The sequence below is a fragment of the Pelobates fuscus genome, chromosome 12, assembly GCF_036172605.1.
Source record: "Pelobates fuscus isolate aPelFus1 chromosome 12, aPelFus1.pri, whole genome shotgun sequence".
Taxonomy (NCBI): domain Eukaryota; kingdom Metazoa; phylum Chordata; class Amphibia; order Anura; family Pelobatidae; genus Pelobates; species Pelobates fuscus.
In genome coordinates this window covers 19,630,129-19,657,479 of record NC_086328.1, presented here as the reverse complement: position 1 = coordinate 19,657,479, position 27,351 = coordinate 19,630,129, and positions in this window count along the sequence as shown.

Genomic DNA, 27,351 nt, shown 5'->3' with positions numbered 1-27,351 from the left:
CCTCTGGCACTGGAAACCTGCAGCATGTGGAAGGCAAGATGGATTAATTAAAACATCAGAAAGTCGTAGGAGAAAACATCATGCCGTTTCTAACGAAGCTGAAGCTTAGGCATCATTGGACCTTCCAACAAGACAATGATCCCAAGAATACTTAAAATTCCACCAATGCCTGGAAAATTCTACTGTGGGCATCACAGTCACCTAACTTAAACCCCATAGAAAATCTCTGGTGGGATTTGAAGAAGTTGGTTGCAGCGAGCAAACCCAAGAATTTTACTAAACTGGAGGCCATTGCTCATGAGTAATGGGCTAAAATTCCTCAGGAACGCAGCCCGAAGCTGGTGTCTGGCTATGCATCTGATTTGCAGCAGGTAATACCAGCAACAGGGTGCTCTACTAAGTACTAAAGATGCTTGCCATGAAGGGGTTGAATAGTTCTTAGACTGGATAAGTCATTAGAAGTTTTGTTTTCGGTTGAATTTGTGGAAACCACTTGAAACATCTGTTGTGGTGAGCTATTTTAATTACTGTTGTTTGATTTGTTCATTGCAAATAGCGGAAACTCTGTAAAGTTAACAATAAACCTGATTTTCACTGGAGGTTGAATAATTTTTATTACAATTGTGTGTATATGTATATATATGCATACGGGGGGGGGGTGTATTTGATCCCCTGCTGATATTGAACGTTCGCCCACTGACAAAGAAATGATCAGTCTATAATTTTAATGGTAGATGTATTTTAACAGCGAGAGACAGAATAACAAAAACAAAATCCAGAAAAATGCATGTCAAAAACGTTATAAATTGATTTACATGTCAATGAGTGAAATAAGTATTTGATCCCCTATCAATCAGCAAGATTTCTGGCTCCCAGGTGTCTTTTATACAGGTAACAAGCTGAGATTAGGAGCACTCTCTTAACCCCTTAAGGACCAAACTTCTGGAATAAAAGGGAATCATGACATGTCACACATGTCATGTGTCCTTAAGGGGTTAAAGGGAGTGCTCCTAATCTCAGCTCGTTACCTGTATAAAAGACACCTGTCCACAGAAGCAATCAATCAGATTCCAAACTTTCCACCATGGCCAAGACCAAAAAGCTGTCCAAGGATGTCAGGGACCAGATTGTAGACCTACACAAGCTGGAATGGGCTTCAAGACCATTGCCAAGCAGCTTGGTGAGAAGGTGACAACAGTTGGTGCGATTATTCGCAAATGGAAGAAACACAAAGAACTGTCAGTCTCCCTCAGTCTGGTGCTCCATGCAAAATCTCACCTTGTGGAGTTTCAATGAGCATGAGAACGGTGAGGAAACAGCCCAGAACTACACAGGAGGATCTTGCTAATGATCTCAAGGCAGCTGGGACCATAGTCACCAAGAAAACAATTGGTAACACACTACGCCGTGAAGTAGTGATATCCAGCAGCGCCCGTAAGGTCCTCCTGCTCAGGAAAGCACATGTACAGACCCATCGCAAGTTTGCCAATGAACATCTGAATGATTCAGAGGAGAACTGGGTCAAAGTGTTGTGGTCAGATGAAACAAAAATCAAGCTCTTTGGCATCAACTCAACTCACTGTGTTTAGAGGAGGAGGAATGCTGCCTATGACCCCAAGAACACCATCCCCACCGTCGAACATGGAGGTGGAAACATTATGCTTTGGTGGTGTTTTTCTGCTAAAGGGACAGGGCAACTGCACCTCTTCAAAAGGACGATGGACTGGGTTATGTACTGTCAAATCTTGGGTGAGAACCGCCTTCCCTCAGCCAGGCCATATAACTTTTTTGACATGCGTTTTTCTGTATTTTTTTTTTTATTCTGTCTCTCACTGTTAAAATACACCTACCTTTAAAATTATAGATTGATAATTTTTTTGTCAGTGGGCAAACTTTCAAAATCAGTAGGGGATCAAATACTTTTCTCCCTCACTGTATGTATATTATTTTAAATTATTATTATTATTTTATTTTATTTTTTTCTTTCCTGCAATACACATTTCCTGAGTACATGGATCATTGTTTAATGGGACACTGTAGGAACCCAGACTCTCATTGACCCAGCATCGAGGGACATCAGTGCTGGGATCAGGTAAGTAAAGAAAGGTGTGTTTTTTTAACTGTTTATTTACCAATAGCGGGGGAGGAGCGGGAAGTCAGAGGGAGCTATAGGGCCAGGAATAGTATCCCTTTAAATAATGCCCCTCAGGGGGTGCAATCTATCTAACTTGCTTATTAAGTTGTAAGATATTTTAGGAAAGCAATAATCGAGAAGTGTCTTGTGTTTTTCCAGAATTAGAGACATACAAACTATAGCAGAGCATGTAACTGTGTAACTGTCTGCAGGTGGATTGCAAACAATATTAATGTCAGTCAGGCAGACTAGGAAAGATGAGAGCAGTAGATAAACCATAGCTGGAGATTGAGAACTTGCCTGAACCCACATGCCTGGTGATAACAGAATTGTTATTACCATTCCAACCAGTTCTCCAAGCTCCCCCATAATTAGGGGCTAAGTCCAGGGCATTGTGCTACCAGGGTCCAAGGATGAAATGCTTCCACCCCCTTCTCCAACAAAACCATGCCCACATCCATTATGTTATGCAGTGTGTGTAGTAAATGCAGTGTCTGTGTAGTGGATGCAGTGTGTGTATTGGGTGCAGAGTGTGTAGTGAATGCTTTGTGTGTATGTATAGAGGATACAGAGTATATTTGTGTAGTTAATCAAGTGTGTGAGGTGTATGTGTGCATTGTATGCACTGTGTGTAGTTTGTGTGTATAGTGAATTCAGTGTGTGTGTGTGTGTATATATATATAGTGGATGCACAGTGTGTGTGTGTATAGTGGATGCAGTGTGTGTGTATAGTGAATGCTGAGTGTGTGTGTGTATAGTGGATGCAGTGTGTGTGTGAGTGTGTATAGTGGATGCAGTGTGTGTGTATATATATAGTGGATGCACAGTGTGTGCGTGTATAGTGGATGCAGTGTGTGTGTGTATATATATAGTGGATGCACAGTGTGTGTGTGTGTATAGTGGATGCAGTGTGTGTGTATAGTGAACGCAGAGTGTGTGTATAGTGGATGTAGTGTGTGTGTGAGTGTGTATAGTGGATGCAGAGTTTGTGTGTATAGTGGATGCAGTGTGTGTATATAGTGGATGCAGTGTGTGTGTATGTGTGTATAGTGGATGCAGTGTGTGTGTTACAGCCTATTATACACTTTATATACAGCCTTAACCCCTTAAGGACCAAACTTCTGGAATAAAAGGAAATCATGACATGTCAGACACGTCATGTGTCCTTAAGGGGTTAAACACACAATATATACAGCCCTCCTACGCACATTATATACAACCATCATACACACATTTTATACAGCCTCAAACACACATTATATACAGCCCTCATATACACATTATATACAGCCTCAAACATACATTATATACAGCCCTCATGTACACATTATATAAAGCCCTCATGTTCACATTATAAACAGGTGCACGGACACATATAACATATGCCATCATATGCACACATTTGAACATTTGATAAATCTGCACCATTAGGGTGATTTAGGATATTTGGGATGGGAGGTGTGTTTTTCCAACATCTGGAGAGTTATGGTTAATTATCCCGACTAGTGACCATATATCCCCAGTTATTTGAGGATTACATTTCCAATTATTATGAAAGAGATGCATCCTATCAAAGGAATCCACACATAAAGGTGGACGAGATCTGGAAAGGGAACAGTAATTGAAGATTATATTAGCTTTAGTGTACTAATAATCTTAATTTTAGTAATGACAGGAGGCGAATATTTGCATATCTCTTTACTAAAAACTCCAGCAGCATAGAAACATAGCAACCAATCAGAAAAAAATTATGATGCCCATAAAAGGCCCTGTCTATGACATCACTTCCTCTTTCTTTGAAGCGAAACAACAAAAAACAGTTGTAAACATAATCATAGGAAACGTCAACAGTTCAGTAGCATAATAACATATCCAACTCCAGAAATTCCGTGATGTAGATGTATGGAGGGTGACTCTTTGTCTTGTTGAGAAGACGTTCATACTGCAAGAAAAGGAAAAAGGTGAAAGGTCTCTGGCATGATAATTTGTCTGCATGCAATCTACCTTAAGAATCTGATATAACCATGGATGTCTGAAAGTTAATTTATCCATATACTAATTCTAAACTAATGCTATTTAATAAATATATATATACAACATATTTCAAGTTACAAGTTCCATTATTCACCCTATACAATTCATTCAAGTTACATGTCTAAGTCTTAAGCATATAACCAGATATCGTTCGTGTCTTCCTGAACGTTAAAGCTGTATTCTGATCCACTCGATTAAGATATGGGAGGGATCCTATAGGGTGGGAAATATTCGCCTCCTGTCATTACTAGAATTAAGATTATTAGTACACTAAAGCTAATCTAATCTTCAATTTTACCACATGACAGGAGGCTTCATATTTGCATTTTTAAAGCTTCGAATTGACTAATGTGAAGGAACCATGAGATGTTTCCTGAAAGTAAAACGTCCTAAATGTACTCTCTCGCGTCCAATCCGCGCAACGCATAATGTCGGCCAGGGAGGCGTCGGCCGATAAGGCTTGGGAGGCTGCCGCCCCTCTGACTGAGTGTGCTCTGATGCAAGGTTCAACGCCCGCTAAATATAATAGCCAGCGTATCCATCTGGCCAGTGTTGTCGTTGACACTGGTCCGTGAGGCCTTACGTAAGAAATCAGGAGTTGACCCGTTGCAGGGGGATCGTGATTTCGGTATACCTCATTAAAGATCTGACCACACATAGTTTGGGGTCTGATCCAAAGTATGGATATAATACTGAAGATGAATCTGACTTAGTACGTCTCGATATGGTAAAGGTAACTCCTTCCGGTGTGAGAGAGAAACCATCCACATCGAACGCCCTAACGTCTGCCACTCGTCTAAATGAGACGAGGCATAATAAGAGGGCTAGTTTGGCTGAAAGTTGTTTCAGTGACAGATAGGAGTTGTCCGGCCATTCCCTAAGGAATTTCAGCACCACATCCACCTGCCAGAGGCGTGAGTACTTGGGTGCTGAGGGTCTCGTTAATTTGGCACCCTGTAGTAGCCAACAAACCAGTGGATCTTGACCTACTGGTCTGCCTTGTACCGGGACATGTGCCGCCGATATGGTGGATCTGATTACATTGAGGGATCTATACGATTGTCCCAACGAGAACAGATGATCAGAATCCCTTTCCACACACCAATCACTCCAGGCCGACCAGGCGGAAATATAGCATTTCGTGGTGCCCATGAGTCCCATAGGAGGTCTTTAGATGATTGTGATAGGCCGTAGACTGACCAGGAATCCCTGAAATCATCCAGGCCACTAGCTCCAGTTTTCCTTCCAGGACGAGGGAGTGGGTTTCCCCTCGAGGTCCCGTTAGAAGTAGAGGGAAGGTAGGAAGCAGAAGGGGGTTTTCGTGAGACATCTCCAGTAGATCTGGGAACCATGGTTGGCTCTGCCAGAGGGGTGTTATGAGCAGGAGCGATATCTTGTGGGTGCGTGTGTATCGCAGCACCCGTGGGATCATGGAGAACGGTGGGAATGCATCCGCCCCCTGAGTGGGCCAGCTTTGTAGGAATGCATCCGCAGCTTCGCTTTTCGGGTCCGGGAGCCAACTATAGTACCTCGGTAGTTGGTGGTTGGTCCTGGAGGCAAACAGATCTATTGTTAATGGATCCTTCCACCGTCGCAGTTCTTGGAATATCTCTTTGTTGAGTGTCCAATCGCTGTTGTCTCGCCAGTGGCGTGAGAACCAGTCAGCCGTCAGGTTGGAGATTCCCGGTAGATATTCCGCCTGTAGCGTGATGTTCCATGTTAGGCAAAATCTGTAAATGTCCTTCGTGGCTTCTGTCAGAGGTCGAGACCTGGCTCCGCCTAGGCGGTTGATGTACTGCACTGCCAGCACGTTGTCCATGCGGAGCAGGATGCAGCAGTTTGACTTGTCCTTGGCCAGGCTGCGGATGGCGAAGGACTCCGCGATCAGCTCCAGACAATTGATGTGTGGGTCGGTCTCCTCCCCTTGCCATGGGCCTCCCGTGGAGGCGTTCGTGCAGTGTGCGCCCCATCCCCAAAGGCTGGCGTACGACTCCACGATGAAGTCTGGGGAAGGGCCAAAAATTGCTTGAATGTGACGTAACCACCATCGAAGTTCCGTTCTCACTTCCGTCGACAGTGGGATCCAGTGGTCGTATGAATGTCCGGTGCGTAGATATCCCGCCTTCAGTCGCTGCATGGCCCTATAGTGTAACGGGCCCGGGAATATCGCTTGTATGGAGGAGGAGAGAAGTCCCACAATCCGGGCGAGCATCCTGAGCGTTATGGTATCCATTCTCAGTATCCGTCTGATTTCCTTCCGTATCGAGGCTATCTTTGTCGGGGGTAGCCGTAGCACGCAGTCCTTCGGGAGGGAGAGAGAGACGATTTTTCTCTGTTCACCATGAAACCTAAAGATTCCAGCAAGTGAACGACAAATTTCGTCTGCAATCGCAGCCTGGAAGCGGATTCGCAAAAGATTAGCAAATCGTCCAGGTATACGAGACATCGAATGCCCAAGGTCCGGATGTGAGCCATCACCGGTCTCAGCAGCTTCGTGAAGCACCACGGAGCCGAACTGAGGCCGAATGGCAGACATGTAAACTAGTATAATTGTCCTCTCCATAGGAAGCGGAGAAAACGACGGCTGTGTACGTCCACAGGCACTGACAGGTACGCGTCTTTGAGGTCCAGGCGCGTAAACCAGTAGTTTTTGATGAGAAGGTCTTGCAGAAGATGGATTCCTTCCATCTTGAAGTGTCTGTATATCACGAATGAATTCAATTGTCGGAGATTGATAACTGGTCTGTAGTCGCCAGTTTTCTTCTTGACCAGGAAGATGTTGCTTATGAAGCCTCCCCCTCCTGACGCGTACTGTATCGCACCTTTTTTGAAGAGTGTATGGATCTCCTTGTCCACTAGGCGTTCTTGTTCCGCTGACATGTGTATTGGAGGAGGGGGAGCGATCTGTATGGGTTGTGCGGAGAAATCTATGATGAAACCTCTTACCGTCTGCAGGATCCAGGCATCTTTGGTAATTAGCTCCCAGTTCTGCTAGAAAAAGGACAGGCTGCCTGCTATAAAATTGGAAACATTTTGGTATGTAGGTGGACTCACCATTAGAGAAACGGCCGCGTCCTCGACCTCTGAAGCCTCTCAATCTTCCTGCCCCTCGGTACGAGGAGGGTCTTTGTGTCGTAGATGGGAAGAAGCTTGGGGCTTGTGGGAATGATCTGGAACCTGATGCCCAAAAACGGCTGGTGGCTCGGTTCCTCTGCCGACCAGCCCTCCCAAAAACACCTCTTCCTGGTGGGGTGTGGAAAACCTGTTTGAGTGAGGTTTGGGCCTTGTTCAAGGTGGTGAAAAGGTTAACATGCTTTTTAAGCTCTGTGATAAAAGCATCGCCAAACAAAAGTCCTTGTGCTTTCGGTCAAAACTCCTTAGCACCTAGATCCAGGAGCTTACTATCTATGCGGATCAATGCCGACCTGCGTCTTTCGGTGCACAATGCGGCGTTGGCGTTGCCCAGAAGGCACACGATCATTGGGCCCATTCACATATGATGTTCGGGTCAATTTGAGAGCCCTGGCTGAGTGCTAGATCCGCGAAATAGAGAATTTTTGCGATGGGGCCCAGTAAGTCCAGCACTTTGTCCTGTGCTGCCTTCATGCCTTTCTCCACGCCCTTTCGAGGGTCTCGTCCTGAGCGTGACATGAAGACCACTACCGTGTCAAATTCGGGTGTAAGCGCTACTTTATCTGGTAATAGTGGCGTGGGGCATTCGGCCCTGAGGCATGCCCATACTTCTTTTTCCAGAGGCTTGCGTAGCCAGTAGTGTATGAAGCGTGTCAAATGGTCTGGAAGTGTCCATTCGGAAGAGCGTGGGTGCCGGATGGTATGTGGATCGAAGAGTGGGTTCCCTTGGTCGTCCATAAAAACAGTCCGTCTCTGATTTTTCCGGCTTTGTTGCCGCTAGTGCTTTCTTCGTCTTGGTCGTCTTCGCCGAGAAAGGTCTCCTTGACGTATCTTGAGGAGGTGGGGGGTAGGACCTAGGTGGGTGGTAGGTCCTGCCACTCTTCCTCCTCTGATGGCGAGCCGTCCACGTGCCATTCGTATACCATGTCTAATGCGTGTGGTACGTAAGAATCCTCCTCATCTGAGGATTGTAGTGCTTGGGGCGTGGGCAGTCGTCGTTCTGTGCTCTTACTCCGTTTAACGGGTATCTTGCCTTTGGCTTTTGAGGAAGGGGGGGGGAGCCCTACTTTTGCCTCTTCGCCTTGGAGATTTCGGATCCCGAGGCCTCCATCAGTTCTGGGGGGCTTGTGTCACCTTGGCTTTGGGGTAGTGCCCTCAATAGGGCCTTTTCTACTGAGGCCGCTACCGCGGCATTAATCATAGCCTGAAAATCTTGGCTGGTCTGAGTGTCTTCCATGACTCGTAATATTTTCTCTCGTCCTGTTGGGCAATAAGAAGAGTCAGTGGGGAGATGTGAAGGGTCAGTACATATGGTGCCAGACTCCTGGTACAACTGGGGGTCGTCCGTTAGTAAATCGTGTGTAGACAGTGTATATTAGGTTTGGTGTCTACATAGAGGGTACCTGTTATTGAGCAGTCTGGTATGTGTCTGGTATTGGTGCGGTCCGGGTTCGCCACAGTTGTACACCAGAGCTGTGTGCACGGTCTAATGATAATCAGTGATTAGGTTGAGGCGTGGGCCTCCGTGCATGTGATCGGGGTTCACATCGGGTGGTGTGCCGTTGTAACCCAGAGGACACCCACATCAATGATAATGGTCAGTAAGTGACATGGCATGCATATCTGGGGGGTCACCCCAGGTGGTGTGCCATGAAAAAATACCCAGAGGACACCCACATTAAATTTGTACGGTCAGGTACAGTAATACAGTATAATCCAGTGTAGGATGTATTAATATAGTATGTCCCTGAGTAGGGTACAGTAATATAACATGACCCTGTGAAGGGTATAGTAATATAGTATGACCCTGTGTAGGGTATAGTAATATAGAATGACCCTGAGTAGGGTACAGTAATATAGCATGACCCTGTGTAGGGTATAGTAATATAGCATGACCCTGTGTAGGGTATAGTAATATAGCATGACCCTGTGTAGGGCATAGTAATATAGTATGACCCTGTGTAGGGTATAGTAATATAGTATGACCCTGTGTAGGGTATAGTAATATAGTATGACCCTGTGTAGGGTATAGTAATATAGCATGACCCTGTGTAGGGTATAGTAATATAGTATGACCCTGTGTAGGGAATAAAATAATGACATAATATGATCCCGTGTAGGATATAGGAAAATTATTCAGTCTCCTTTAATGCCTGCATGCTTGTTATACATATATTCTTTACATGGTATTTGTGCCAGACACTGTTGCAGGTATGAAGAAAATACATAGAAAAAAAATTAAAAGTAATGGCTTTTCCTCTCCCAGGTTCACATGGGAGGGTATTCACATGAGGAGCCCGGCGATCGGGTGATTTCCGATCCGCCGAGCGAGCAGGGAAGGCGGCCGTCGGGTATCTCGCGAGCCGCGAGATCCAAGATGGCCGCCGCCCGCGTGTGGAGGTGCGCAACGTATCACGGTCGAAAATAAGCCCGTTAGTAAAAATGCTGACCCAGCCTCCCTCCACCCGTCCCCATACAGTCCCCCGAATATGTGAAGGGCAGGTCCGCGAGGCGAGCGCGACACAGCCAGGCAGTAACAGTGGAAATTAAAAGGGAAGACTGAGGGATAAAGTGTAAGGGACAGGCATAAGAGGGCCATGGTAGCAGATGTAGCAATATATATAAAGTAATATAAAGTAATATGACAATTAAAAGACAGTGTAAATAGGAGTATACCAGAGAGGTAAAATACTCTGACCTGTTGTATGGCTGGAGCAGCAAAGAAAGAGGAAGTGATGTCATAGACAGGGCCTTTTATGGGCATCATAACTTTTTTCTGATTGGTTGTTATGTTTCTATGCTGCTGGAGTTTTGAGTAAAGAAAGATATATGCAAATATGAAGCCTCCTGTCATGTGGTAAAATTTGGGTACATCAATACACAGAGCCGAAAAGTCCTGCATCCAGGTATCAGTGACCCTTGGCTCACCCCTGGTTAAGTGAGCATACGTACAGTTCAACATACAGCAATCAGTGCGCAGGAAGCCTGTAGCTTATCTGTTGCCTCTTAAACCGATGAACCCATTGGAGCACAGTTGCACAGAACAAGAAGTGATGCTAATTTCTGCGTGGATCAGAACCCCAAAAGGTAGTGTCCCAGACTGGTACTTTCAAGGCCGTAGTTTTGGGTTTAAAAAATAGCAGATGTGCCGTCACTTTAAACTATTATTTGTCAGCCCTTGGCGCGTTCTTTTAATAGCTAGTGGTAAATCAGAGGCTGGATAAATCAGGCTGACCCAGTGATTAGCACAATGTTTGCTCAAGAATGGATGTCCTTAAAATATGGGCCGCTAGTGGCACTCGGGGACCACCATTACCATGCCTTAATTTATGCCATGACCTTTATTAATAATAAATCACCTTGGCATTTTATCTAAACTGCTTTAACCCTTAGAACGTTGAAGGAGCGTGTGGCACGTCCCAGTGTACTGCAAGCAGAATGTTGTTATTCAGTTATAATTGCTTGTTTTATCTTAGATGCCGAGCTCGATTTTCAAACTGTGAACATCAGGCTTGTACGTATGTTACTGCTGCATTAAACAACAGAGCCATTTAGAAAATAGCACTCCCTGCCTCCCATCTCTAATCCTCTGGAGGTAACGTTCTTAATGAGTCAAGAGAATCTGGGATTGTGTCGTTAAAGAAAGAGATTTTTTCTACGCAGATCAACTAACACAGTAAAACACTTGTTGCGTTTCTTTTTGTTTTGTTTTTTTAGTGCGTTGGCAATTTTACCCACAGGTCTGTGCTGCTGATAAATGCAGACTAGGGAGACTCTAGTAAAAATGGACTCTGTTGCTTAAACTATGAGATGAGGTGCTAGGTTAACCAGAAGGTCATCTGATATGGTGGAACTTGGATCCATAGAATGTAGACATAGGATAATCATACACCCTACTTCTGAAGACCACTTCTTCTATCCCTCAGTTGAAGCTGGGGTAATGATTGGGCTTGGAATTATTTTTCAAACTACTGATTGAATGAGCTTGTGCTTTCTGATATACTTGGGCTAGGAATTGTGGAATGCCAACACATCTCAAGGGGGTGGACTAGTGTCAACCACAGTCATATGTGGGTGCTATATTTTAGGTCGTTTACAGTGTGCCAGTGTGTCGTGATAAAGATTTTGACAAGGTCAAGAATACAGTCAGAAAAATTGTTATTATGATTGATGCGTAGCTAATCTAGCTCTGTTTGCATTTCAAACAGATGAGCCCAAAGCAACACAATTACATGGAGCAAATAATTATGGTAATTCATTTGTAGATATCAGTAATCCAGATTAATCCATTTAAGGCCTATACCTTTATTTTAAAAATAGCAAACGTGTCACCGCTTCAAATTATTATTAGTTGGTCCATGGCAAGTACTTTGCTTAGCTACTGGGTTTTGCGCACCACAGTTTTTTTTATTATTATATCTAACTGTGGAGTTGCAGGAGTACCTTTGCTACAGAAGATCTGAAGCAGGAGAAACGTCTCCTGCATTTTCTCGCTTGATGACAAAGCCATGACCTCTGGACCACCTGTAATAAAGAGACTACTGGAACTCATGTAATCCTGGAACTCCTATATTCCTGAATCTCCTGGAAGTCCTTCACTCCTGTACTCATGCACTCCTCTATTCCTGTACTCCTGAAACTCCTGTCCTAGTGGAATTCCTGTACTTCTGGAACTCTTGTACTCATGGAACTCCTGTACACCTGAAAGTCCTCTACTCATGCACTCCTCTACTCCTGTACTCCTGAAACTCCTGTACTCATGGAAACTCATGTACTCCTGGAACTCCTATACTTCTGGAACTCCTATACTTCTGGAACTCCTCTACTCCTGGACCTCCTCTACTACTGGATTTCCTGTACTCTTGACAAAATGCAAATAAAATGTACAGAACAAAATACAAACCAAATGATTGACTTTCCCCTACTTATGACATCCCTAAGTGATGGTAAATTGTAAATCAGTGCTGTGGTGAATATGAGGTACTCTGTGGCATTACTACACTCTGTAATTGGAGTTCACTGAACACTAAATTGTACATTTTACACTCTATTGCAAAATCTAGGCAAAAATAACTAATTTTAAAAAAAAATGAACTCAGTTGTAGTCACAGCGTAGCTATTTTAGTCTTGAGTTTGCGATTTGGTTTTTAATGCCATTTAATTCAGTATTTATTGAATAACCTCCAATGTACATGCGACAGCAGTACTCACACAAGTTGACTATAAAACAAAGGCTGTCATATGAGGGACGGTCCCTTGATCTGATCACGATAACCGAACTTGATGTTTCAAGTAGACAGAGGTCAATCCAAACCTATCTTAATATATAATTTAGTATTTCTGATGTAAAACCCTGAGAGGACTGTAAACTAGCTCTGTGGATTATGTACCTGCTTTTATCCTGTCCAAGTGACAACAAGCACTAACCTATTAAGAAAAAAAAAACAACAAAACAAAACACAAACACAAGTTCTCTTTTCAACAGAGTAAGTTCCACTCAGGTTCAAATTACAAGTAAGCAAAATAATTCAAGTTCGGCTCTCGTGGGACAGAGCTGGGAAGACATAAAGACTTTTACAGACAGTAGGTCATCATCCTAGCAAGTAAAGCATGTAGAGAAAGATCTTTGAATAGCACATTTATGGCACAGGCCCGAGGGAAGACAAATGTTCACAAAAGAAGATACTGTTTGAGAGGCTGTGAATGGTAATGAGGTCAGCACTAAAAGAAAATGCTCTTAGCATTACATACTAGGGTGTTGGAATTAATTTGTTGTTTAAATTGATGTCAGCGCATGTCTTGGTTTTTTAATTATTTATTTCAATTCAAACTTCACTATATTTTGTTTTTAAAAAGTGCAGTTGTGCTATATCTAAACTGTGCTGGTTCCTATATCCAGTACTGGTGCTGGAGCGCCCTCTAGTGAACATTTATATAAAAGCAGTAAAGAACAGAAATTGGGGCAGATTTAATAACCTGTGATGGTACCCAGCATGATTCCTTTAATTGTAGCAGACTAGACCAGAATTTTTTGTTTTGTTTTTTTTTCTGTCTGAAGAAATCGTAACAGATGTTTTCAGCGAAGTGAAATGCTAGTAGAATGACTGATACCGTGGAGTTTTTGTTTAACTCAAAAGCTATGTATGTAAAAAAGAAAATATAAATGGAAGGTTAAATATGCAAGTTTATTTAACATTTATATCTAAGATTGTATATTGATAGATGCAGGGGTGTTGCTGGGTTACAGAAGCGACTAGGGCTTAATAGGTCTTTCTATGTTATGTCCCCTTCTCTCTACCCATGAACAGCCTGCTGCTGTATCTCTCCCGAGAGCTAAGTGAAAGCATGCAGATACACCCACACGCTGCACATGCAGGAATTCAATACAATCCCGCCATACTGGCAACCTAATAGAGGGGAGTGCAGCAAAGTTCTGTTACCCAGTACCCCTTCCTAACAGTCACCGGGGGACAAACCCCCTCCCCCTAAGTGGCTTAGTGAAGCACTATAATACTAATCTTTCTTTTTATAATAGGCGGCTGCATTAAGAAGCAGCTGTCTGATTTAAAATGAAATAAAATACAAAATACTAATATCCACCAGACAAAAAAAGGGGGAGGACAGGGAAGACTTGGACGGGCACTCTGACAGTAGGGGGTAACCCTCAAAAAACTACCAAGGTAGTTATAGAAAAAACATACATAGGATGAGTGCCCTGCAATATAAAATATAACTTTTAATAGTAAATAGTAAAAAATAAGGTGAAAAACCACCAATAAGTGAAGGACAAATAAAATCTGTACAATTCCGATAGAATACAGTATCCCACACACCAGATAGGTGCTAAGTATATGGGTCTATACGGATAATATGCCAGACTAATATCCACCAACACTGGCAATCCGGGCCAAAAAAAAACATATCACTGGATTCAGCCACCAAACCTCACCTGCTAGCAATGCCTATGGACAGATGTTAAAAGAACATTCTATTACATTTCTTTGGACATAAAATAAAAATCATGTACTCAATAAAGTAACACAAGGCACTCTTCAGTTTCATTAGGGATCTTCAACAGAACAGCAAACTCCTCTCCCAGACACAGACTGGTAGCCTATGATGTATCAGGCTAACATTATACTGCAGGGGTAGGCAACCATTGGCACTCCAGATGTTTGGACTTCACCTCACATGATGCTTTTCCAGCACTATGGCTGTAAAAGCTTCATGGAAGGTGTAGTCCAAATGTTTGCCTACCCCTGCTCTACGACATTCACCTGACTTCCGATGCCTGACACTCCTGTTGGGAGCCTATCACTAACGTTTCTCCTCTGTGTGATTTCATAGGCTGTGTCGAACAGAGCTGATATTATTGGAGCTATAATATCTCTGTTATAATATCTCAGTTATAATATCTCAGTTATGACATCTTAGTTATTAAATCTAATTTATGATATCTCAGTTATGATACATCAGTTATAATATTTTAGTTACAATATCTCAGTTATAATATCTCAGTTGTGATATCTTAGTTATTAAATCTCAGTTGTGATATCTTAGTTACTAAATCTCAGTTATGATATCTCAGTTATGATATCTCAGTTATGATATCTCAGTTACAATATCTCAGTTATGATATCTCAGTTATGATATCTCAGTTATGATATCTCAGTTTATGATATCTCAGTTACAATATCTCAGTTATGATATCTCAGTTATGATATCTCAGTTATGATATCTCATTTTATGATATCTCAGTTATGATATCTCAGTTATGATATCTCAGTTGTGATATCTTAGTTATTAAATCTCAGTTATGATATCTCAGTTATGATATCTCAGTTATGATATCTCAGTTATGATATCTCAGTTTATGATATCTCAGTTACAATATCTCAGTTATGATATCTCAGTTATGATATCTCAGTTATGATATCTCATTTTATGATATCTCAGTTATGATATCTCAGTTATGATATCTCAGTTGTGATATCTTAGTTATTAAATATCAGTTATGATATCTCAGTTGTGATATCTTAGTTATGATATCTCAGTTTATGATATCTCAGTTATGATATCTCAGTTATGATATCTCAGTTATGATATCTCAGTTTATGATATCTCAGTTTATGCATCATAGAGGCTTGTTGATGTCACCGTGCTCTCATATGACTCTGAAGACAAAAAACAGACTGGGCAGGAGTCTGCTGCTAAACTAAAGATTCCTTATTCCCAGTGACAGAATAGGTTTCAGATTGAAGGAAGCCTTTCGAACATCGTTGATTATACAACTTTTTTTGTTGTCCTGCAAGCAGTTTATCCAAATGCTCTAAAAAGGATGGCTCTATTCAGCCTGTGACAACTTGCACTGTCTATTCTAGGAACCGGATACTCAACAAGAACTTTAAGAACTTTCAGTGGAAGAATCCTGCAGCCCAGTTGGATTTCCCTAAAAGACTACGGGAAGAAAAAGTTTGTTTTGAACCTTTAATGATCATTATTTATATATCTTTGGTCATGTAAGCAGCAGTAAATTGCTATGAGTCACATGAAAGGTTCTGATGTAAAGTTGTATTGGAGGTTGTGGCAAGTCAGAGGAAATTAGTGATGGAGAGCACAGCAGGGGGTACTGTAAAGCAGAACAGACGGGTGTTACAAGGCAGAGTAGGATGTTACTGTAAGAGAGAACATGAGCATGCACTAAAGCAATGGGTACAAACAAGGATTCACAGACACATCAGCAGGTATCAGTAGTTTACCTACTGGAATATATATGGGAGATGCTTAAATCCTGGACTGTTGATGTGTCCTAAGCATTGGGTTGAAGTCCACTTCTCTATAGTATCCAAGAAGGTTGTTATAATGCAAAACACATACCCACAATATTGACGTCACAAGAAGCAGGATGCCAGTGGAAGGTGATTAAAGGGGGCAGTGTGTCGCTGGCTCCAGCCAGAGGTCCAAACTACTCGCAGGTCAGCCTTGCGTGAATGTACACCAGGCTGCCCACCAGTCAAGCAGGGCAGCATACTGAGGGCAGAACTTGCAGGGAGGGTTGTTTCCCAGCTCTCTACAGTGCAACACTAGCGCGTCTAACGATACACTCACGCTACACTTTTTGGGGACAGTTCCCTGGTGTCTCCAAAAGCAGAACACCAAGGAACAAACTTGGGGCAGTGTGAGAGGACTCAAAAAACTGGTCTGTCCTGCCAAATTCGTTATGGTTGGGTAGCATGAAAACAATTCTGTATGGCATGACTGTAAGGCAGAGCTGTAAGTTACGGCAAGGCACACCAGAAAGTTTAGTGCTGTACAGCACAATAGTGACCCAGGTTTTAGTCAATATGTATGGATCCAAAGAGAGACTGTTTGGTTCCATGGGGAAGTTTTATGTGTTGCACCGCAGTTCAGCAGGAAATAGTTAACTTTATGAGACAAATTTCCATCCTTCTGGACAACATATTGCAAGTGGGTTGTCACCTTACCAAAACGTACTATTAAGTCAATATCCAACTTAAACAAGAAGGATTTACACTAATATTACAATGTTAGCATACCTCCCAACATTACTGCTCTTCAAATCAGAATTGGTGGGCGAAGTCCTAAGGAGGCGTTGCCATTGATGCAAACAGTGTCATTAGCGATGTCTACAATAGGTGGGGCCAACTGAGAAAGCGGTGGTCTTGTCCAAAATGGGGCTTGTCTGCCCAAAAAAAGGAAAGGCCCAGCCACAAGCCTCCAGGACCATGCAGGGACCACTGCTGAAGAACTCCCTGAATTCTCCTGGAGAAAGCTGCACAGTGTGAGGTGCGTCTAATGCAAGTGTGTCAAATACAGGACACCACAACAAAAACCAGGACTGTACCGCCAAAAGCGGGACAGTTGGGTGGTATGTGTTAGGGGTACACATTGTGATATCTGTCCCAAAAAAACATTTTGCACCAAAGAGGCAGTGGCTACTTCCAACACAATATCTGTCATTGGTAAAGAAACTCTATAAGTCTCATTTGACCTCTTCCTGCTATCCACAAATTAGGTTTCCCTTGGAATGCTTTCATGTGGCTGATTTGATAAATGATGCATCCTCTTAATTGTTCTCCGAAATCCGAAGATAACAAAATTAATTCAGTAGCAATTCAATCACTGCATTATTTCCGGCAAGATGCAAAACTATTACACATTTATCACACTTATTTTCCAGTGTCACCCGCTTTCAACACGTAATGAAATTCAGTACAGGTTAACCAAATGATCTCTCCAGTCGCAGCACTAGAAAAGAAACATACTAATTACAGCATCTTTCATGTCTTAACCCAATATAAATATATATTACTCACTCTTTTCATAGCGCCATAATGTGACCGTGCAGGTATTCCGTCTTTGCCAAATAATTAATTGCTCACTATTGGGTCAGATCTGTCACGTTCTTCAACCGTCTTTCTGTAATTTGGGTCCTTTTTTGGGACAAAAATAGCCCCATTTGCTCTATTTTAATTGTTGCCCATGTTCCTTGCAATTAACGAGCAGGTGTTCTTCCGAGTACAAAAATATCCAATCACAGCGGGTTTCTCTGATTCACTAAGTGCCACAAGCAACATGGCTGACTGTAGGATAGGAAACATGTTGGATATCCTCTAAAGGTATTAGCCAGAGCAAATTGGAGTAACAAGAATAAACAACATAATAATTTTAAAAAGACACTGTAAGAACCATAAAGACCACAGCTCATCGGCTGGAAGTGGGTTAACCAAATTTGGACAAATTTATGTGGACATACATTTCCACATAAGCCAAGTAGCAGCAGAGGGGATGGACTGATGGGGTGACAACACCCACAAAGATGTAGAGGTAATGGTGCTTCGAGTGTCCCTTTAAAACTATATTGCAGGATAATGTGCGAGATCAGAGGTTCCTAAACCTGTGCTTAACTGATCCCCCTAGAATATAAAGATTCCTTAGTTCTGTTACCATACCACCCAAAGGGAGAAAGCATAAAATAGGGATGGAGAGTGGGTAGCTGTGGTGCTTCTTGACAGGTGTCCCGAAAAGTGTTTAATTTAAGGCCAAAGTAGTTGAACTACTAGAATCAGAGTTGACCTGGAGAATGTTTTTCAGTTCTGCAATTTAGGTCGGTCCTTAAATTTGAAATTCCCTTTGAATTCCTGTCAAAGATATATAACCCTGAGTTTTCCCCATGTGCAGAGCTCTGCATCAACATGGAATCCCAGAGGTTCCAAATCAAGACTGACCTAGCAGACCCAGGACTGTAAGAACGTGTGTTCCAATTAAAATATTTGATACAGACCGGACTACTGCTACCTTAAGATTAAAACAAAAAACACTTATACTCGACAATTGTCCAACTCAAGTAACATGGGTTGGATCTCGTCCTCTAGGCTTCTATAGAGCTTCATCATATGTTAGTTTATTACATAATCGTTTAATATTTTCTGAACCCCAGAATATTATTCAACCCCCTGCATTAAGCACATGACTTGTTTATTTGCTCTCTCTGCCATTGTATATTGCTGTAGAATGTCTAAGCACTCTGTAAATAAAGCAAATGTTAATAATATTCATTGAGCAGTTGTACTGGAACTCATTGCCACAGGGGCTGTTCTGTATTTTACAAGGTTGGTAGCTCTGCTTGCTGTTCTCATAAGACTATGAAGAGAGGACCAAATGAGCTCTGAGTCCGAGCAGATGCCAAGTTATCATTTGTAGAGGCTGAATTAACCATTGTGGGCACTGGCCACTCCTGCTGACATGTTCTGCCACTCACATCATTCTTAGCCAGTCAAAAAAAAAACGTCAAGTGCATAAATACTTTATTTCTTTTATTAAAACGTTCACCGATGTCCTTTTTGAAGCAAGACAAAAATATATGTTAACAACACAGAACGAAAAGGTTCTACATCAAATTAATAAATATAAAATCGCTTGTCAAAACATGTCCTAACCCAAGCTTAATTAAACTAAGCATATAAATTAGTAACAAATTGGTATAGGACTCCCACCAGGTATGGATTGGACACAGTCTTTTCTTTTCCTTACAGTGGGAGTGATTTCTCAGTATTCTGAAAAGTGTCCGTTATGTTTGGTTTGTAATATTAGTACTAATTAAATTGTTTTAAAAATATTCTAAACAGTGTTATTGTTTTGCTGCCTAAATCCTGCCTTCTTTTGCAGACAAATTTAGAGTGTAAGAAAAAAGAGAAGTGGGATAGAACACCTTTAACATGCAAAAAGTGGCAGAAAGATCGATAGAAACATTGTGTTACTGAATAAATGGTTTATATTCAAAATAACGGTTAGAGAGTAAAAGAAGCAACAGGTGAAAAAAAACTGATTTAATAAACTGAGCCAAATGCCACCAACGAAAACATCCTTGTGCAATTAGGATAGCACAAGTGTGTCTAATAATGCACTCGCACTATGCTTTCCTTGTTGTCCCCAAATGCTGGGTTATGGGCTCTGGGTTGTGGACCAACCGTATGTCTAAAAAGTTTCTATTGTGACATATATAATACCTAATGTACAGAATGAGGCTCTTTTTTTTTTTAATTCTTTATTTTTGATATGCAGGTAGTTACAACAGTGCCTGTATTGCCACAACGGCATCCGCAGGCTCAAGTTTCATTCACATAATATAACAACGTTGTGGCTTGTTGGATTTGCATATAATTTTTTAAAATAGTAAGGCATAACGAGTCGAGATGTCAGTGTTTGGGTATAGATTAACTAGTACGTCGTTCAACATGGCTTAAGAGTTAGAGTTACCGTACGCTGGGACATTAAGGACAGGCATATATCACGTTCGCGTGAAGCTGTACTTTATATCTATTATGCATAGGAAAACCTAGCTAGGTTACTTAGTGTAACATATGTAAGTTAATTAGGAGGCTACAAGTTTCATGCGAGTAGGAGTCATCCAGAACACAGGGTTGGATTCACAACTTTTGTATTGCCTATAGGTCAGGGACTTTCCTCCCGCGCACCCTAGGTATAGGAGTGACTGTGAGAGTCGGAGTCAAAGGATTAAGCTATATGCTACCTGTACGCATATGGGTGGGGGTGTAGTTCACGTCTAGCAAACAACATCTGCAGGGAGTCAAGTCAGCGAACTAACAATTAGTAAAGCAAGGCTTCTAGATCCGGTCGATGATAGGAACAATGTTAGTCATTAAACAATCTGGCTAAATGGTCGACCTGGTTCTCCAGAAATCAGACAAAAGACAATCGTGCACATTTTATACTTTCGAAAACTAACAAGCCAGTTACTTATACTCTGTGATGTATATGGCATGCATAAACATAATATGTAGTGCGGTTGAAAGAGTAAATGATAAGCGGCATTCGTTAGGCTATATAGCTAAACATGTTTTTCTACGTGGTATACAAAGTACTCTTGGTTCTTGCAAAATTCCGCTTATATTGTAAAGTAACCTCGCTGTACCAATTATACATAAACTCGGGGGGTTAACTTTGCTTGGGTGACCTATTCTGTTTGTGCTAATGCTAAGGACTCAGGTTAACTTTAACTTTCAGTATGATGGTTATGCAGATAAATCAGGTCTAAGTATGGCAAATAAAAAGTGCTGTGAAACTATTGAGATATTTTGCATGTGAGCTAAACAGTGGCTTGAGTCGTAGAGAGTCCTTGCAGTGCAGTGCATAACGAGAAGCGTATCTATACGTCAATAGCTGAGAGCTGGAGGAAAAAATAAAAATAAAAATAAAATAAAGAGTACTGTGAGTCCAAAAGCCAGTCCCCTTCAACCCATGCCGGTTCTTGGCATGCAGGATTTCGGCGTCAGCCCGTGGGAGAGAGCCGAAGGGGCCCCGCTGCTTCCTCCTGGTCTTCCGTGGGTGTCTCGTGTAGCGGGTGCGTGTTCTTGGCGGTGTACCAGCCTCTCCATCCTCCTTGTATCTCCGTGGGTTGATATCAGAGCTGTATCTCCCGTTAGTGAGTTGGAGCCCCTCTGCGCACTTGTAGCGGCCTTGCAAGATTTTGGGCGGTTAGTACTCTGAATGTCCAACTTGGTTTTGCCCGTCATAGGCCAGGCTCTGACCCTCCGGGTGTGTTTCCGTAGCTTAAGTGTCCTTCGCTTGTGTATGGCCCCCGGTTGGCGGTGTCCGATGCATGGTCTGCGGCTTGTGGTTTGGGGCTTAGCCTTCGCTCCCTTCTCCCGCTTCATCCCGGTTAGGGGTTTTGCAGTGCTGTGCAGCGGTGGGGCTGTTTTGGCTGTTGGAGGTTGTGCTAATTTGGCCCATAGTCGTGCCCAAAAGAGGTTAAAGGCTGCTGTTATGCGGTCCTCATGGGGATATTCGCCTGCCTGCCTCACTTGTGTGTGTTGGGTTGTTGTAGGCCCAGGAGCATGGTCGGCGGTCGCCATCTTGGCCGCTAGGTGCGGATAGTTTGCGGTCGTTGGTGTGAGCCTGTGGCCTTGCATTATGTGGGCCGGGATGACCACTGCCGGTCTTTGGGGGGGGGGGGAACGTGGGCCCTGTGGTGTTTTAGCCGGGCATAAAGGCTGTAGGAGAGCGGCCGCCATTTTAGGAGCTTCTGCCGCCGAGTTTCTTCGGTGCTTTACAGGCTGAGTCCTGTGAGTCTGTGCTAAGGCGCCCCCGTTATCTAGGGGGGACCGGGATGACCCCCACCGGTCCATAGGGGGGGGGGGAGGTTGTGTTCCAAGCTTACTTTTTGCTGTGTTCGTCTGGCGGGAAAGCGGCCGCCTTCCTCCGCCACCTCCCTCTGTAGGCCCCAGTTTGCCGATGCGGTTCCCGAGTACTCTGGACATCGAATGAGGTGTCCCTAGGTTCGGGTCGGTTTCCCGAGTCCAGTGGGCCCACTTGTAGGAGGGTGAGATCGGTGTGGCTTGAGGTATTCGCCGTTGTTGTGCTCGGTGCACGGGAGCTGATTCAGAGCACGTCTGCTCTGCTCGCTAGTCAGGCTCCGCCCCCAGAATGAGGCTCTTTTGTGGCATATACACTGATCAGCCACAACATTAAAACCACTGAGAGCTCGGGGGGCGGAACTAGCTCTTGATCGGGCAAACCACAGGGACATGGAGCTCCAACAGCGAGGCACACAATAAGCCCGAAAAAGCACACTTACCGTGGCACAAACTGCCTGAGATGAAGCCAGAGGTGCTCCTCCACTGATGGGGCAAAAGAATAAGAAGCCCCGGCCAGATCGGCCCAGATTCTGCGCCCATATTGGAGATCTGCTGCAGAGACCGCATGGAGAGGTGAGGCCTGAAATGGCGGCGAACCTAGGGATTTCACGGACGCAATGGAGGATTACTCCCTCTACGACATGAAAGACCTGGGTGCAGGTCAACCCACTGTGGGAATGTCACCCCCTGTCACCACAGCCATACTCACCAGCCTATTGGCAGACCTCTGTCAAAGCCTCTCCTCTGAGAACACACAGATCAGAGGAGAGGTCAGTAAAGGGGTTCACTTCACGAATGGACAAAATCGAGCAAACCACAACAGCTCACACACATCACAAGTCCTAGAGCTGCAAAAACAGGTCAGTGACCTCAATTCGGCCCATGCAGCCCCCAGCCACCAACTAGCTGCACTGGAAGATAAAAGGAGGTGGAAACACTTCAAAATTAGAGGCCTAGCGGACAGTGTCACCACTGTGGAACTGCCTCATTTTCTGCGCAGACTGTTCGCGGTCCTCCTGCCGCCCAAACAGGCAAAAGGCATAATGTTAGATGGGATGTTCCACCTCCCTAAACCTCCATCAGCCATGGCTGCAGCCACCAGCGGCCTACTCAAAAAAAATAAAAAATGGCCAAGACAAGGCTGCCATCTTGAACGCAACCATATCGGTTCGAAGAAATGGACCTTGCCTTTTTCTCCAACCTATCCCGAGCGACTCTACAATGGAGAAAATCACTGCACCCTCTCACAACACTTCTGCCGACTCAAAGTGTTAAATATCGCTGGGGAACCCCTCACATTCTCGTCATACAGCACCAGAACGTGGAATATAAAGTGTCTGATGCCTCAGAGATAGACGCCATCCTGACCAGGCTTGGTCTGCATCGCACCTCCACATCTATGACTCCAGCTTGGGACCTGACCACCATGCTCCCATTCATACCTACAACCAAGAGCCAGACCGCTGTGTCAGTTACCTGATTGCAGCACCCTCTTTTTGTTTATTTTTTTATGCCTTATTTACAAAATGTTTCTACCTCTACAAGGGACTTGATGTCAGGGTACCTGTAGTCTCTACCTCAGAGGAGGTGAGAGACTTAGACGTTTATCCTCCCAGAGGGGTTGTTTCTTCCGTTCCTCGCGGTTCTCTCGGCCATTTACAAGCCGACCGCGAGGGATCCACTTCCTTATATGACGCAACGCTCAGTAGTCGACGTCATGACGCCAACCAGGGTCGACCTGTCAGTCAAGTCCCGAGCACTAATCAGGACTCGTCGGGGGTGTGATTACCCTCTAGAATCAAGGTATAAAGTAAGGCTTTCGGCATCTGCTCATTGCCCTGTCGTGGTTCTAGCCTGTCTAGTCACTCAGTGCTCTTGTATTCTAGTTGTCTCTTTGGTTCTGAACCGGCTTGTTTGTACTACCCTGTTTATCTCTGTTACCCTTTGACTCGGCTTGTCTCTCGCTTACCTGTCCTCTCGTTCCCTCGACCTCGGCTTGTTCCTAGACCATTCTCTACTTACTCCTTACGTTAAGTCCGGCCATTCTAAGGTCCGGTATACGTACCTACCACCTGTTTGTACTCTGCATGTTGGATCCCTGTCCCGATCCTGACACTTGAGCATTTTAAGTTTATAAGTTCCTAAGTTTTATATATTTAGTTATGTTTCTTGGGGTTATATCCTACCAAGTTTATGGGTAACCCCTGTGGCCTTCCTGGGTCATGGCCAGGAATAACCCGGTTACGCTAGCTCCCCTACTACCACCAACCCCCCCAGCTCCGCAAAAATAATTTATTTTTATTTTTTCTTTGTCAATCTTTCTTTTATTAAGGCATTTGATTAGGGTGGTACAGAATAAAGAAAGGGGGATGAACAAGATGTACACAATACAGGGATATCACCGCGTAGTCTAACATCTACTAGATATGACTGCCTCATTTTTTAAAATTGATTAGTAGAATATAAACACGTTAAGCTGTTGTGTGAAGACTAAGAACAAAAGGTAAGCTTAAACAGGAAGTATTTTGTTAAAAACAAGCTAGTCAAACATGTGTAGTGAGTTGGTGCACTCGGAGCTTACAACTTTGAAAATTCCACATGTGGTGAAAGAGAGCATAACATTGTGCTGGGCAGGCTAGGCCACTAAGAGTGGCCTGAGTAGAAAGCCTCCAATATAGAGTGCAGGTCTCTCCTCTTTTGTTTCCAGAAATACAGACTTTCTCAGAAACATAAAATCATTGGTTCATTGGGCGACACAAGATTTATCGCCAAATACCTATTTCAAGTCATAATTATGTCTTCTGTCAAATTCAAGCCGTGCTAGAACAAAGTGGAGAATAATGGCCAGAATGGAACCCTATAAATTTAACGCAAGCTAAAGTGTAGAGAGAAACATCCATCAATATATCGATGGAACAATTATGTATTCATTTATTATTAAAAAATATATATATATTTCTGCAGAAAACAACTGTTTTATTTGTGAAAAGAAAAAATGTGCCATAGCATGCCTCAGTTATGTAAAAGTACACCCTGTGGATTTTATTAGCATAGGGTCTGGAAAAAATGATTAAGTCCAAAGATAAAGATAAAGTCCAAAGCAGTAACTCCTTGACTGCATTTATACTTCAGAGGTCCCCAGACCTGCATACTAACAATCGCCTGTAGGGGGTGGAGTAGAGCTTTTTCTCTCTATTCCGGAAGTATACAGTGGTTCATCTCCAGTGCATGTGGCAAGTGGATAAGACCTAGTTTTGGGGTTAGATCAGTAGTTCCCAAAGTAGTCCTCACGCCAGCCCTCCCCTACCAGTCCAGGGTTCAGGGATTACCCAGTTGTGTCTAAGGTGTTTTTACAAAGACAAAAAAAAACCTTAGACACAACTGGGCAATCACTAGATCCTGGACTGGTATGAGGGCGTGAGGACTGGTTTGGGAACCACTAAATTAAAACCTTGACTTTTTCACTTGTTACAATCTCCAATCCTATGTGATGTAGCAGTAATAGTTCACCTTTGTACTGTACATGTTCGTGGAATACAAGATCATTGAGGCTGAAAACATGGGAAAATTCAGTCCATGGCCATCTGCATTGGCCATCTTGGTTATTTATCAATGTTGTAAGGGTATTTGTGTTAGTGCATCCAAAGATGGCAAAATAAATTGAAGTTATAATAATGGAGTTGCTTAAGATAGCTTGGTAACCCATTGAGAAGACTGGAAGAGTTCTGAATTCTGTTGGCAGCCAGTGGAGCATATTGTGTCGTGTTGATAACAGCAATGTACGTAAATTGGAATAATAATCTTGAGTATAATGACCTGTTATAACAAACTACCTACCATGGATTCATAAAATAGTACACATCAGAGCCCTGAATGCAAAGCAGACAGTATATGATCCCTGAGGGGCAATATATTAGCAGGCTGTATTTGAGTTCAGGATGGGTGCAGGAAGTGAAAACCTGGTTACTACAAAGTGTATTTTCATGTGTAGAATACAATTCTGCATTTTCATTTTCTGTAATGCCTTTACTTTCAGTTGAATTAACCGTATTCTATGTCTAAGCACATATCACAGGGACTGCCCAGTGCAGGGTCCCCCATGCGTCTCATTCCTCCTTCCCCCAGCCCCTCCATGTGTCTCATTCCCTCCCCCCTTCAATCCCTACATGTGTCTCTTTACAAATCCGCCTCCTGTACCTGGTCACCCCTGAGTGGATTGCTGTGCGTGGTCTGCTTGGCCATGCTACATACAGTGACAGGCAGGAAGGGAGCACTGTGCTGTGTGCTCCCCTCCTGCCGGTCTTTAGGCGACTGTGCGCCCCAAAGTGATGCCAGCCTATGGTCGCAGGGGTCGACAGGGCGGCCAGGCCCCCTGAAATGACAAGCCAGGTCGCAACTGCGACCCCTGCGACCGTGGTAGTTACACCACTGCTCCTGGAGCATTTTGATGGTCAGCAGACTCTGGAGCATGTAAATGTAATTATTTTATAACCTGATTTATATGTACACATCCTTATTCATATACAGTGGAATCTCGGAACTCGAACTTAATCCGTTCCAGAAGGCTGTTCGAGTATGTTCAGTGGAACCGAATCAACATTTCCCATAGGAATTAATGGAAATTTGATTAATCCTTTCCAGACATATCATGTACCAGATGTGATCATGTACATCCAATCCTTCCTGACTACTGTATCGCCAACATGCAGTCACTACAGTACTTGTGTTCACTTTTACAAAGAAACCTGCCAGCCACCTGAAAGTCTAACGTGGAACAGCGGTGTCCCAAAAGATTGCTCAACGGACACTCACCTTCGTCATGACCCCCGAGTTACTGCCACTCATGTGGACAGGACTCGTCCAGTCATATTTTCTACCTGTCAATGGCTGACCAGGCAGATAGCTCCCCATCACTTACACAGAGTCCACTGCAGAGAGCGACCGCCACAGTAAGGGCACTGCCCATTGAAGTCGAAACCCCCGACACGAGAAGCTCATCCACCGTATCCATCAACCTCTCCAGAATACAGCCTGACTACTGACACTCACGTAGAACCAGCAGGGGTCACTGCTTAAGATTACCAACGAGATTACCATAGAGGTGAATGGCGCGAGATGTGTTGGGTTACCAGTGTCAATGTTCACATCATTTACCCCTTACATACAAAATAACTCCAGATTCTGTCACTTTCCAGTCTGTATTTATTTTATCATGCAATGCGCTTGTCTTGTGTTTTATGGCCATTTTTGTATTAATACTCATTATACGCATTCTTTCAATGAATTTGTGATATTCCAGACAATAAGCTTATTTTAAATAAAAACTATTAAAAATAACGTAATCCTACTGGGCTGGATACTGATAGCAGAGTA